Source organism: Castor canadensis, chromosome X (assembly GCF_047511655.1).
Source record: "Castor canadensis chromosome X, mCasCan1.hap1v2, whole genome shotgun sequence".
NCBI classification, from domain to species: domain Eukaryota; kingdom Metazoa; phylum Chordata; class Mammalia; order Rodentia; family Castoridae; genus Castor; species Castor canadensis.
In genome coordinates this window covers 20,912,050-20,924,920 of record NC_133405.1, presented here as the reverse complement: position 1 = coordinate 20,924,920, position 12,871 = coordinate 20,912,050, and the positions used below count along the sequence as shown (strand labels likewise).

The window sequence follows — 12,871 nt, the reverse complement described above, 5'->3', positions numbered from 1 at the left end:
GTTGAGTATCAGATTTGTCTCTTTCTGTTCCATTGAACTTTTCCAAACGCTGCTCCCATTCATGGATCTTTTTTACACATCTCTCCTGAAGTCTATAAAACAATGGAACAACTCTCATTTTCCAGTTTTGCTGCAGAACTTGGGACAGGCCCTTGCTATCTCTTGCACATGCAGTTGGGACATAAGAGTCCCTTTCAAATGCAGCCAGAGTCACTGTTCAAAAGTCCAGGCATGAGCTGGGCATAGTGGCACATGCCTGTAATCCCAGTGCTCTGGAGGTTGAGGCACCAGGGAGCTTGTGTTTGAGGCCAGCCTAGGCTACATAGTGAAACCCTGACTCAAACAAACCTTTAAAAAAAAAAGGTCTAGGTGTGAGGTGCCTCATGAAGGCCCCTTCAGACACTTGTTTGCCACAATCAGATTGTTGGTCTTTGGGAGAAACGTGGCAGATCTGGGCATTCAGCTGCAGACTGAAATCAACTGAGCTGAGTTAGACCACTCTGGAGTCTCTAGATGTGTTCGGATCAGAGGTTCTCATCTTTGATGTCAGAACACACTGCTATCTGACAATCAGTTATTATTTGCTTTCAATAATCGAATACCAAAGCTTGCATATGATTTACTTTAAAAAATAAATTTGAGCAGATTCAAGGATTTCTTTATAAATACATCTAACTGCATATGTTCTCATGAGTGTACAAAGAGGGGCGGGGTTATATTCGGCTCTCTGGGAACTAAAGAAAACTCTAGATGTGCCCAAGTGTACAAACACACTAGGGCACTCAATCCAGGACTATTTTTTTTTGTGGCACTGGGGATGGAACCAAGGCCTTCTCCATGCCAGGCATTGGGCTACATCTTCAGCCCTCAGGCCAGGCTCTTATCCCTGGAAACACATGGGTATTTGCACAAGAGCTCAGTGAGACTATTCCCCTGACTATGGAGTCTGTCACAGTGAGGATTTAAGGGGGCCAAGATGAGTCAGGCAGCACATACCACGAAGGCAGTGTGTGACCTCCAAATAAACAGACTGGCTCTAAGTAGGGCTAAATACATAATAAATAACTGAAGGACTTAAGTTGGAACCCTAACTACTAGTATGAACTTGGCCTACTTACTCAATTTCTCTGAGCTTGGGCTACTCATCTTTTAAGTGAGAATATTACTATTACCTACTTCAGAGAGTTGTTCTAAGGATGAAGCAGAATGGTGCAAATAAATCACCCAGCATGTGACTTTTGTGTATTCCAAAAAAATATAGCAGCTGCAGCTAGCTGGTGTGGCCCTGAGGTTGATTCCTCATGTCTATTATGATGACTAGCACATAGTAGGTACTCAAAAAATGCTAGCTTAACACCAAAGACCACATATTGTATGAGTGCATTTATATGAAATATTCACAATAGGCAAATTCACAAAGATAGATGGTGGTGTGGGGGGGGAGAAGGTGGGGAATGACTGCTTAAAGGAATCTTCTTTGGGTGATGAACATGTTCTAGAACATGACAGAGGTCACAATGGTACCACCTTGTGAATGTACTAAATGTGACTGGATTGTGCGCTCAAAAACTGTTAAAATGGTAAATTTTATTTTAATGTGTGTTTTATTACCACTACAACAAAAAAAATCACTGGCTTGTATTAGGCACTTTATTCTCTTCAGTGTGGCTCTAATTCACAGATAGCTCTTACAAACAGGGCTGGTAATCAGGAATCTGCTTGGACAGGCTGAAAGGTCCTGCAATGGGTGCTCACACTCTAGGCAGCTGTCCAGCGAAATGCCTGTGCCCAAGCCCTCAGCTCGGTCCACCTGGCAGTCTCTTGGCTCTGTTGGCTGTGCCTTTGATCTGAGCCCATGTAAGAAGAGTAAGAACAGGAGTGGAAAGGTGCCAGTAAGACCTAAAGTACGACCTTAGGACCTGCTGAAATAGTGATGTACAACCTCAAGCCACCTTTTCTTAGGCTGCTCCACACTGACCAGCCCTTGTGGAAGCCAAGGACAGCCCTGCTCTCAGAAAGGGCCAACTCTCTATGCTACTGCAGGGAGCCTAAGGAGGCCCCTGTTATTACTGAGCCCCCACTGTACTTTCCTTGAGCAATCACCCAGCACTCCAAATGCCAAGATTCTTGAGCTGCCACCAGGAATGTCCCTGGAGTGAATTAGGTTTTTTTCTTGAGGGGGGGGGTGTGAGCAACAGGCTCTGATCTGGGGTCTAGAGAGTGACTGGAGCATTTGAAATTTGTTACCCAATAAAAATCTCTGCTAAGGCCCAAGACTGAAATAACTCAGCTGGGCTCTGGCCTCAGCAGGGCTCATTCATTAGCTAACACTTCTCATCTGTGATGGTTACAGACAGGTTTTTTTCATGCCCCCCGAAATGGGCTTCGACGTTGCAGCTGGCAGACAGCTGTGGCCTCACGGTGTTTACATTACCCAGACTAATGCAGTCTGTGCAGGAGACACAGAATAAATCTGATTTAGCTTTTGGAAAATGGGATTTTGAAAAGTTCCGTGGTTTTCCCTCACCCCTCCCTCCCTGAGCAACAGAGACTGAAGGTGGAACGAAACAGGCATGGTGAGGAAAAGGAGATGCTTGTTTCTTGAGCTGACACTTTTCTTTGTTTGGGGCTTCTTTGTGTGACACTTCCAGGTGGTGGGAGCTGTGTTGAGAGCACAGGATTAAGACAGCGTGGCCAAGTACTGGTCAGCTCAAGTTCTCTGGGGACTCAGTACAGCCGGCTGGGGACAGCTGGGCAAAGGCTGGTCGGCCATGGTCTAGTCCATCCCTTTCACCTCTAGACATGAAAAGAACAGAAGGGTCCCACAGACAGCTGGGTCCATGACCAGTTTGTCCACAAAGTGGAAGGGGACTGGCTGGTCCTACCGTGGTCTGTAGGACCCACCACACTGACAGGGAACCTGCTCCAGTCCCACACCCATTTTGTTTTATTTCCTTGGGTCAGTGTTAACCAAGGCTCCCAAATCCTGTCTATTCTTCCTTCAAAATGCAACTGAATCCTCCCTTCTATTTCCTCACATCTGCACCAGGGAAACATTGGGCTAACCAGCCTCCTCTACCTGCCTTCCAGATGGGTCTTCCACAGAGCTGACATATTCAGGTCCCATTCCGTCCTGTCCTGTCCCAACAACAAGCCTTTCCCGACTATCAACCATGTGTTAAAACCGTCATTGGGCACTAGGCATATATGGGTGGATCAGACTTAAGCTCTCTTCACAAGGAAATCGGTTTAAGGGAAAGAAGTATAAGGAAATAGCAAATTACAGGAAAATGTGAAAAGTGCTGTGTAAGGCCCAGGGGATTGTGGGAACCTGGAAAAGAACGTCTAACCCAATGTTCAGGGAAGGGAGATGAGGAGACCTCCCTAATGTGGCTTTCACCTGGTCACTCACCTCCTTACAATGCTATATCGCCTCCATAATTGGACTCCAATCATTTTCAACCAAATATCCCACTGATTCCCTTAAAATATCTACACCAGAACAAGTCCCCTTATTATTATCAACATACACAAACTCTCCTACATCCTCGAATTTGCTCTTGCCCTCTGCCCTTCCTTTAACCATGGTCTACCCTATTTTGGAGGTATATGGCTCCTGTTAGGCAGGCATCATTGTCCCCCCTGCCCTTCCTTGTCTTCCTCCGTACCAGCATGGCGCCTGGCACACAGGATCTGCTGACTGATGACCTACTAAGCATATTTTCTTTTTGTTGCCAAAAAGCATGACAAATGGTTTCTGCTGTAGGACAGGAAAAAAAAAATCTGTGAATGCAGATGAAGGGTGTTGGAAATTTGCTGATAAGTTTCAGTCAATCTGTCCCCAGCTTTGTCCCAACCTACTGGAAAGAGGACTCTGTCAATTATCAAGTGGAGATTAGCAGAGCTCTAGTAAGAAGATAGTCAGCTATATTTTCCATTTAGACTTAAATATTTAGCCTGATTTGTTTTGGGATTTATTATTTTTTGTTTTGTTTTGTTTTGGTCCCGAGCCTGTTGGTCAGGACTAATTTGTACAGCTGCTTTTTCGTTTGGTTTCTTCCAAGAAAGCGAGAGGAAATAAGGTTGCCAGCAAATTTGCAGTTACCAAGGTTTCCCTGAGATGAATATTATTTTTCTCTTCAAATTCCGTCAAATACAGTACAAAGAGAAGTATGTGACCATTCCACAAATCTACTTGTAGCAGGGGTCAAATCCTATACTTCGTCCACATCCTGTTGCTGGGAGACTTATAAAGCAGACTTCCTGACCTACTCTTCAGGAAAATTGTACTGTAGTCCCCCAAATGGGAAAGTGCCCCTGATTTTGGGCTTGGTTTCTCAGACTTGACTCCTCCTGAGGTTCAGCAAGAAACCTTTGTAGAGGACAGGGGAAGAGGAGGTAAGGGAGAAATCGGGTAGGAGAAAACGCATGGAATGGGAGTCACTGGGTGATGTGAGCAAGTCACTTTCCCTCCCTAAGCATCTACCAGAGGGCTGGAGTGGGATAAGTTCTAAGGGCTCTTTCCTGTCAAATATTACTGGACCCATGACTTTGGGTAGGATGTGACTTACAAAGGCTAAGCAAGCCAGTCATGGTGGTTCATGCCTGTAATCCCAGAATTTGGGAGGCTGGGGCAGGAAAATCACAAGTTTGAGACCACCCTGGGCTGCATAGCAAGATCCTGTTTAAAAAAAATGGCATATCAGGAAAACCCCAAAGGATTGTGGGTATTAACAGGGCTTCTTCCCACTGGAAGAATGCTCTTATGAAGCATTTGCCCAAGTTTGTGTTTGAACTTTTTGAAGCCTAGGAAGAACTGTCTAGAAGGAAGTGCCCATATTCTTCCTAAAGGATGTGAGTCTAGCCTGGGTAGGTGGTACTGTGGCCTAGTTAGACCTGAAGGATGCATTTATTGAGATATAATTTACATACCACAAAATTCACCTATTTAAACATGCAATTCAGTAGTTTTTAGTATATGTACAGAGTTTGGCAGTGACCATCATGGCCATTTTTAGAACATTCTCAGCACCCCAAAAAGAAACTCTGTCCCCTTTATCTGTCACTCTCGCAAACTTGAACTCCCTACTCTGCCCAGTCCTAGGCAACTGCTAACCTAATTTCTGTTTCTTTAAATTTGCCTATTCTGAACATCTCATAAAACATTTTTTTCACCTTGCATAATCTTTTCAAGTTTCATCCATGTTATAACATATAGTGCTATTTTGTTCTTCTTTGTGGCTGAGCAATATTCCATTATAAGGATGTACCACATCTGTTTATCTGCTTGTCAGGGGAGAGATGTTTGAGTTGCTTCTACTTTTTGGTCTGAACATTCATATATGAGTTATTGTGCACACATATGTTTTAATTTCTCTTGAGTATAGATCTAAGAGTGGAACCACTGAGTCATATGGCCACTGTATGTTTAATCACTTGAGAACTTTTAATTAGACTGTTTTGCAAAGTGACTTCATTGTTTTTCAGTCCTGCCAGTGGTATAAGAAGGCTCCAATTTCTGGAGACTACTTTTTAATTCTGTCCCTTTGGTACAGAATACTTTCTAGAGTCAGTATCTTGGAGTACCACCTTCCTGGTGTAGCTTGACCATGTAATGCTAAGTTTTCAAGGGAATAATTTATTATTATTATTATTATTATTATTGTACTGGAGGTACATTGTGACAATTTACAAAAGTTTATCCCTCTACCCCTCCTTATGATAGTTTCAAAAGGTCTCATTTTTCCATTTTCATTTATGAGTACATAATATTTCCAGCATATTCACCCTCTACACCCTTTCCTTATAACCTCCCCCCTCCCATAGGTGCCAACCCCCAGACAGAACCTGTTTTACCTTCCTGTTCTCCATTTTTGTTTGTTTAAGATAGCTAGCTATACAGGGCGTTTCACTGTGGCATTTCCATGTATATATGTATAATCCAAATTGGTTCATCCCCTCTGCTTTTCTCTCAAGGGAATAATTTTTACCTTTATTTTGTTATGTGGCTGTTAAATCCTGGAAAAGGGGTGACTTTGGAGAAGCTACCATTGGCCTTTGAGAACTACAGAAATTCACTGGAAACACTTCCAGGATGTCTGATAAGATAACTTGTACTAAGATGCCAAGGGTTTGACTTGTGCTAAGATGAAAGTGGGGTCATATCTGTTTTAGCCCTTTTAAGGCTACTTTCTGTCAGCATTAGATCATTTCTGGGATCCAGGGATTTGCCTAGGAATGGGGGTAGGTACAAAATAAGTAGAAAAGGAACCTAGTGCCTTAGGAAGGATAAAGAGTTCTACTGGTGTGCCCGGGAGGGTGCCATTCATATCTGCTAAACCATTGTTATTATTTATAGTGCTGCCTTTCACCCTTAAAAGTGTCCCAGTGTGGGCAATCAACTATAGGTTCATCCTAGCTTTAGGAAGCAAACTTGTAACACTCAGCATCACATTGAGCTCTATAAAGGCACAAAGTTTTGCATCCTGATGCGCTTACATCTCACTGGGATAAAGAACAGACTTCTCAATCTTGGTTTTTTTTTTTTTTTTGGCAGTACTGGGCTTTGAACTAATGACTCAAGTGGTACAGCATCTACCTAGCAAACAAGAGGCCCAGAGTTCAAACCTCAGTATCACCACCAAAAAAAAAAGAAAAAAGTCAAGGACAGACTTCTCAAATTTGCCAAAGGACCACTTTAAAATGGCAGTGTGAGCCTGGATTGTGCACAATAGAAACCAAATGCTGGTGAGATTCAAAGTGCAGGAGAGTGCATTTTGGAGGAGAGGTGAGGTGGAGCAGGGGAATAGACATTTATGCAGGGGAGGCTTTCAGGGATGAGGTGAAGCTTAAAGAGAACCTTGAATGAAGTAGAGGATTTAGGCGCTCCAAGTTCTCTGACAGACCAAGGTCCCGAATATCCTTCATCCTTGTTCTAATTAAAAGGAGCCGTGCTCCCTTGTGCTTGGGCAGACAATTCACATGACCTCCCAGCTCATTTGGCAGCACTTGGGAGAAATCTGGCCTTGCAATCAGACCAAATGATGTGTTACCCTACACTTAATCTCCACCATCCATCAAAATCCAGGGCCTTGGCCTCAGCCCCTCGACGAGAGGCCCACAGTACCTGGGTAGGATTTCATTCAGGGAATGAATGCAAAGCCCCTAATTCTCTATCCATCTCAGCCCTCTGTAAACAGTTAAAGACTGCAGCCAACAGCGAAAGAACTGCCAACCCAAATGAAAGCAGTGAGTCAGCAAAATAAAGACAGATGGCAATGGATTAACTGTAGCATAGACAGCTAGAAGCACACCCTCCTTAGTTCTGACCAGATTGCTTTGCCTCAATTTCAGGTGACCTAATGCTCACATGGAGCCCTTTGTGACCTATGCTGGGGGTGGGCAGCATTTGCTACCTACAGGGTGTGTATAGCTAGGGCAGTATAGGGGACACTGCTTCAACCCATGTTCCCCAGCTTGTCCATACATGGGGAGGGAGACGAAGGGGATAGGCTAGATGGGAAGAAGACATTGATCAAACTTTCCTCCAGCTGTTCCACCTCCCTGTTTTCAAGTATTGTGCTCTGTTGCTTCTTAACCATACTTACTGGATCCCAATCATCTCCCTAACTTGCCCTGGTTTTGCTTTACTTGCTTGCTTTACTCAAGCTTCAAGTTGATGGTAAGAAGTTGAAATTATGCCTGAGAAGAATTTGGGGAGATTATATGTGAATTTCTACGTCTATGATGAATCACTAGCACCTTATTTCCAAGAAGCTTAGAAATTTTCAATAAAAGTTTATTCAATGACAGAAAGAATGAATGAGTGAACTCTTAACACAAAATGTGGCCTCAATGTCTGAGGTAGACTGTCTGAGAGTATCAGCCCATTATCCTTTCCTAGCACCCCTGGGGTCCACAGGGTCCCCATGGGCTACCTCTCTTCCCTTAGTTCAGAACTGCTTTCTCTGACCTCCCTTCAAGTTCAGAATGATTTCTCACTCAAAAGAGTTTTTATATTTGACTTTTCTTGATTCCTTCCTCAAAGATGATCCCCAATTGTATAAGGAAGTAAGACCATCTTTCCCAGGAAGTAAATTCATGGTGAGAAGGGAAACCCTCAGTCACCAGTTTAGTTCTGTCTCGAGACAAATAGTCTTCTATCAGACCATCACTTTGGGTGGAGGGAGCTGAGGAATGGGCAGAGCCAGTCCTAATGCAGATGGTGTTCCATGATTTTGGTATGCCTCTCTTTTAGTTCGCCCTGTGTTCTGCTTTCCTTGGACCTGATCACTAACCACACAAGTTTCCAGAAGAAAACCTAGTGCAGTAATACATGGGTGTTGCCAATTTCATAAACTACTATTTCAGTTCACATTCTCAAAACACCTCTTGGACACAAGTTATGAAAGCCTACAGGGTCAATGGTGAATGAGAGGAGAGACCTGAGGGAAAGTAAATAGAGAGGGAAAAGGGTGTTTCAGATGAGACTGGACACAAGGAGTGGAAGGAGGGGATGAGATGCACTCACTCTTACTGCAGAGAAGGAAAAGGCCCCCAGTGCAGGACTGCTGCTTTGAAATGACAAAGCCCTGGGGTGGTCTGTAGGTTCTCTCACTACAATTAGTGCCAGCTTCCCGAGGGCTAACTCTTGCCCTCTTCCCTTTGGGGCTGAACATGCTAGATCTATGCTGAAACCCAAAGGTGGAAGGGAAGTCGGACAAGACACCTCCTTATGGGATCTTCACTGGAATGACACAGTCAAAGACTAGAAAGTCTATCCGGGTTAACTGTGTTTTTCTGGTTTAAAAAGACCCCAAACCTCAGACAATAGAGTACAATGGGGGCTCCTTTGTTGGGTCTACCTGCCAAGCTCATGGGCGAGCTGCTACCTCCAATAAAATTTCCATCCGAATTCCTACTGGGGATGTCAAATACTGTGTTAGGTGCTAGGAGATGCAATTGTGAACCAGACATGGTCCCTGCCCTCAAGGAATTCATAGTCTGATAGGAAAGAGACAAACAGATCAGTAACTGTAACACAACTGATAAGGGCTAGAAGTTGCTGGGGGAGGACCGAAGATGAGCATTTAAATCATTATGGAGGATCAGGAAGGCTTCCTGAAAGACATGATGCATAAACTGAAGAATGAGTAGGAGTTAGCCAAGCAAAAGGGATGGGTTTTGTGGGAGTGAGCATTGCTAATGGAGCTTAAAGCAAAGAATTATAAAACACACAACCCAAAATGAAAAGCTGGTCAATACATTACACACAGTTTTTAAGGGTAAATTGTACATAACTATTAAGGAACAGATAATCCTCTTATCCAACAAACTGTCTCAGAGCACAAAAAAAGGTGAGAAGATTCCATCTTGTTTTCCAAAGCTATTATCATACCAACACTAAATTGTAGGAGGACAGAAAAATAGCTGTACAAAAATCCCCAATAAATTACTAGTAAATTAAATTTTGTACTTTTGAAAAGAACATTGCACAGCCAAGTAAGGTTTATCCCAGAAATGCAAGGCTGGTTCACCACTAGAAAATGTATCAATGGAATTCATTATATTTGTAAAGGAGAAAGACTGTATGTTCATTTTGTAAATGCCATGAAAATATTTGACAAAACTGAGCACCTAGTTGCTCTTAGAAAGCAAAAGGACTATACAGAAAGTTTAACTTGTTAAAGAGGATCTTTCAGAAAGTTATAGAAAACTCCATTCTTAAAGAGGTAGTAAGCATGGTAGAGTGGTCAGCAGTCTTTGAAGCGAGACACGGGAGGTTTGAATCTTTGTACTGGCACTTGCTAGCTGTGTGAACTTGGACAAGTTACCTAGCTTCTCTGTGCCACAGTTTCCTCATCTGTAAAATGGAAATAATATCAGTTGAATAACATTGTAGGAGGATTAAGCAATCTAATATTTGTAAAGTATTCATTATACTGCTTCATACTTAGAAATGCTATATAAGTGTATAACAAATTTTGAAACAGATATTTCCTTCCTTCTAGATGCACCTGTAGTCCCAGCTACTTAGGAGGCTGAGGCAGCAAGGTCACTTGAACACAGGACTTTGAGGCCAGCCTGGGAAGCATGGTGAAACCCCCATCAAAAAAAAAGAAGACAGTGATGTCTACTACTGAGCTTGGATGTAGCTCAGTGGTAGAGTGTTTGCCTAGCAAACCTGGGTGAGGCCCTGGGTTCGATCCCTAGCTCCCAAACAGAAAAGATAAAAAAAGAGAGAGAGATAAATGTCTAGTACTATTGCTAGTCTACTATTTAACATTTTACTGGAAATAAACGGGACCATACAACACAATGGGAGAAGAAAAAGAATGAGTAACACAACAAAGGAAGGAACAAACTATCATTATTGGCAGACAATATGCTCGTGTAACCAGGGATGAGTCTGCCTCTGTCAGAGAAGAAGTGAAAAAAAGAAATTATTCTCCATGGGATACATGGGTATATGTATTTCCTTCTAGATACTTCTACAAGTTGAATATTGAATCCATCACTATCCCTCCTGATCCCATTTTTCTGTCAATGTCACCACCACTTTCCAAGTCACCTAGTTTTAAAACTTTGGAACTCTTTTGGACCCTGTCTTCTCTTCCATCTCTCATATCCATTTTAGTTTTTCCTTCAAAATGTTTTTCAAATGTTTTCTATTCTCACTGTCATGTCTGTAGTCCAAGGCCATTATCAAGTCATTCCTGAAACAATGGGATACACTCTGTTTTCTCTCCAAGCCAATTTTAATCTAAAGTCACTGCCCTCAAGTCACTGGCTTGCTTACAAGTCTCTAGTGGCCTCCCACTTCCTCTCATATGCAGTCTACATTCATCTTTGTGGTGGGCTTTCCTCAAGGTTGCATTGCTGGTGATGGTGGATCTGAATTTTGAAGCCACATTTGCTGTCTGACCCCAGAGCTTGGCTCTGACTCTCTGGACTGCTTTTCTTGCTCCCATCCACCCTTAGTGACTTCATCTTCACTGCTCTGTTCACTGCTCTGCCTTGTTGTGCAAGGTGGATGAGCTTAGCTCCCAAGAAAAATGCAAGCTCCTGGAGGTCAGGGCCACATCTCGCATTTCTCTGTGCCCTCCTCCCAGAGCCAGGCTCACAGTGGGCACTTGGTTAACGGGTAAGATGGATGAAATACAGATATCTGCATTAGAATTTTGGCCTTCAGGAAAGAAGGTTTGAGTAGCCTGAGGTCACATATGCCCTCTCCATTCACAAGCATGGGTTTTAGCTCTAGGAAGGGAAAGGAGGAGAAGAATTGGTAAATTTCTAAAGATGGCCCTCTATCCCTCCCTGATGATCAGGTTTTTCTCTGCCTAGCTTAGGTCAATGCTGCATGACGAATCTTCCCTTTACATAAGGATTGGACCAGGCCAGGTTTTATTAGCATGTGAAAATGGAGCCAAACCTGTCAATTTATGGTTGTGCAAAATCAGACTCTTGGGAATCTTCCAGAAGTGAGCCAAAGGAAAACTAATGGTTGTCCTACCTACCTCAGAGGGTCATGGAGGGAATCCAGTGTGATAACGGATAGGAGAACATTTTGGAAAGGAGCAATGAAAAGCAGCTTGCTTTTTGAGCTTGGGGTAGAGCAATAGGTGATCTTTGGCCACTTCCAAGCCTCGGCCAGGTGAAGAGCGAGGACTTTTCTGAAACCCTCAGGTTTACCACTCCTCAGTTTTTGTTGCAAGACTTGCTTTCTGGCAGTAAATTCATCTTGTGATGGGACTTTTGAGCTACATCTGAATTTATCCTTGACTTCTCTCTTCCTTTTTCAAATTACACTTACTCAAACTAGTCTACAATACTCCAGGGCTTATAACGGATAAGCTTCCCTCCTTTTGCTTCATTGAAGAGACACTTCTGCTGGCGACTTACATTTAGATTTCAACCACCTCCCCTTCAAGAGTAAGCACATTCATTTACTTGATGTCTTCTGTGGATGACCTATACATGACAATACCATTGCCTGTTACTAAATTGATAAGGAGTGTCCTTCTTCCTCTCCTGGAGAGACCAAATTTCCCTAGGATTCAAGTGCTGGAAGATTCAAGAGAATTTAGGAGTCTAGGTTGGAAGAAAGAGAAGAGATTTTCATAAACGTTTTGGTTCAAAAGATTCCGATTCTGAAAGGGAAGGACTTTGTGGGGAGCCAGGGGAGACTGAGCTCAACTTGGACAGAGAAGAGGAAAAGTGCCGACTGTGCAGGGATCTTGGCCAAAGGGCCTTGGATCAAGAATAGACTGGGTTTGCAGAGGTAGCCAAAGGTATTCAGATCAGGGAATTGAGCAAGATTTATTGCCTAAGTTGGCCTAGACTGGACAGAGCTTGAATTTGGGTCTGTTTTATATGTTGGGCATGCATACATACCTCCTTACAGTTGGAGCCTTCAGTTAGTGAACCATAACCCTCAGCAAAATGAGGACAGGGGAGGTTGTTGTTGGTGTCAGGAGGGTGGACAGAACCCAAGAAGTAAAGCTATGGAGAACTCTCCTAGGTTTCCAAATGTAGTCATGTAGGCAGGAAGTAGCAGCCCCTGTCTACCCCTCAAAGCTCTTGGGTACTGGCTATCCTACCTCCATTTGAACAATATGCACCCAGCAGATTTGGCGGGTGGCTAGGAAGCGCACCACTGTGCCCCATTCTGTGGCCTCTTAGGCCACCAGCTTCCATGCTCCATTGCTCTACTTTTAGTTCCAGAATACTGACTCTCATGAGCTGCTGCATTGAACTAAGGGGACATTGTGGGCTCTCTCTTTCTTTCTTTCTTTCTTTGTGTGTTGGGGGAGTCCCCAGTGGCCCCAGTCTCAGCTTCTTTGACTGCAGGCTTCAGGGGGAGGCTGTGCCT

The 12,871-nt window shown here is 43.5% G+C and overlaps 1 pseudogene; it reads left to right on the top strand.

The window, feature by feature from the left end:
- Window positions 1-1,778: 1,778 nt before the first annotated feature.
- Window positions 1,779-12,871, top strand: part of LOC109687850 (disks large homolog 2 pseudogene) — a 70,723-nt pseudogene continuing 59,630 nt past the window's right edge.